This window comes from Triticum dicoccoides, chromosome 7B, assembly GCF_002162155.2.
Source record: "Triticum dicoccoides isolate Atlit2015 ecotype Zavitan chromosome 7B, WEW_v2.0, whole genome shotgun sequence".
Taxonomy (NCBI): Eukaryota; Viridiplantae; Streptophyta; class Magnoliopsida; order Poales; family Poaceae; genus Triticum; species Triticum dicoccoides.
Genome location: NC_041393.1, coordinates 736,409,255 through 736,411,549, shown reverse-complemented (window position 1 = coordinate 736,411,549; position 2,295 = coordinate 736,409,255).

Below are 2,295 nucleotides of genomic sequence, written 5' to 3'. Positions count from 1 at the left end.
GGGAGTGGGAGGAGGAGGAGGGAGGAGGAGGGGAGGAGGGAGGAGTAGGAGGGAGGGGGAGGGGAGGAGGAGGGAGGGACCTTGGGGGAAGGAGGATGCCGACGACGGAGGAGAATGGCGGCGACGGAGGAGGAGGGCGGTGACAGCGATGGAGGCGACAGAGGCGATGACAGTATGAGGGGGAGAGCGAGAGGACGCGCGCGGGCCTATTTGGATAAGGGCGCATAGTGGTAGCGCTTGTCCATAAAAGGCGCTACTACTAAAATCTGTAGCAGTAGCGCTCTCCAAGAATGTGTGCTACTAGTATCCCTAGCATACCTGGAACGGTCTGTCAGTTTTAGTAGTAGCGCATTTTACAAACCCAGCGCTACTACTATGCTCATATTAGTAGCATTTTTCTTACCCAGCGCTATTGCTACTTAGTAGCAGCGGTTGCTTATTACAAGCGCTACTACTAAGCTTCTGTGTATAAGCATTTCCCTAGTAGTGTAAGCATGCGGCACTTGAGAGGAGATTTGGTTCTTATTTTGAAGCATATGACTCTGTTTTCCAGCTCCTCCACACACTGCAGCAGCGGAATCCAGGCACCTATATCGATATCCAAGACCTCTTCATGCCAGAATTCCCAACTGTGAGTGTGTTGCATCGTCTCTTCTTCTCTTTCGGTGTATGCATCAAAGCTAGGCATTGCCGACCGGTGATATGTGTTGATGGTACTTTTCTCACTGGCAAGTACAAGGGTCGGATGACGGCCATAGGTCAAGACGGCCAAAATCAAGTTGTCCCACTTGCATTAGCTTTTGTGGAGGGTGAGAACATTGAAAGTTGGACATGGTTCTTCAGGCAGTTAAAAAATATCAATTGTGAACGAGAAGCCCAATGTGTGCATCCTTCATGACAGGCATGCGCGTATACTCAGTGCGATAAGGACACTGATAAACCCAAGCCTTGAGGAACAAGCTCCATGGTAGGACTTGCAGAGCCGTTGGTGCATGCGCCATCTGGGGGCTAATTTCTTCTCGTAGTTCAGAAATAAGAACCTGATGAGTCTGTTCAAAAAAACTGCAAGCAGAACCAGTTCTGGAAGTACAATTGGATACGTGACAGACTTAATGTGTGCATGCATAGACACGTTAGGGACAGGAAAGCTGCAAGAGATGTAGCGGTGAGGGCATATGTTGAAGCAGTAGCTGCATAGTTGGCAACAAGAACATCGGTCGTGGAGGAGTAGTCTGTTGGGCTATGTGACCTGCTAGGCTTTGACCCACCTGGTACCAGGAGAAGGCTCAGGAGGTCGATTAAAACCTTCCATTAGTGGATAGAGCACGAGCCTCTCAAGATGTGGTCTTTGCTACATGACACACATGGAGCAAGGTATGGTGTCATGACAATGAACCTCGTGGAAACGTACAACTTTGTCCTCAGAGGAAACCATACATTGCCCCTTACAGCCATTGTTGAGGGCATTTTCTATGGCACCGTAAAGCATTTCAGAGATAGACGTCAAAAAGTAGAGCAGCATACCTAAACCCGAATACACGTTACTATGAAAGAGTCACGAAGTACATGGACAACAAGATGCAAAAAAGCTAGGTCACACACTGTAGTCACCATCAGTAATAAAAGAAAGTTTGATGTCCGCTTAGCCAACAACAAATTCGGATGTGCAAATGAGTTGAGGACGCATGAGGTGAAAATTGGTTATGAAGCCTGGCCAACGTGTGAGTGCACATGCTGCAAACCAAAATTGCTTTACCTACCTTGCTCACATGTACTTGCTGCTTGCAGACAGCTTGGAATGGACGCAATATCATTTGTGTCTTCATTTTTTTTCTAAAAGAGTCTATCCCCAATACCTGGATAGGTGAGCTGATGGGTTTTCGATCAATGGGTAACTTCAACAACGTCAACCCCGCTGGAAGGCGTTACATTCCAAACCCAGAGCATATCCGTACAAGTAGAGGCAAACGGCAATGTCAGTGCATTCCAGAATGATATGGATGAATCTGAAGCAGGAGGTCCGACTAGGCAATGCATTCTATGCAATGAATTTGGCCATAGGGACACTAATTGTCCTACTTTCGTCACTGCCAGTGGTACTGGGCGTGGACGAGGCAACCGAGGACGAAGAGGAGGTAGAGGAAGTAGAGGAGTAAGAGGGAGAGGAAGAAGCTAAGCTATCAGTACTATATTCTGAATTTGTATTAACTGTGGCACTATGTTCTGAATTTGTATTAAGTGTGGTACTATGTTCTGAATTTGTATTAAGTATGGCACTATATTTTGAATTTGTAT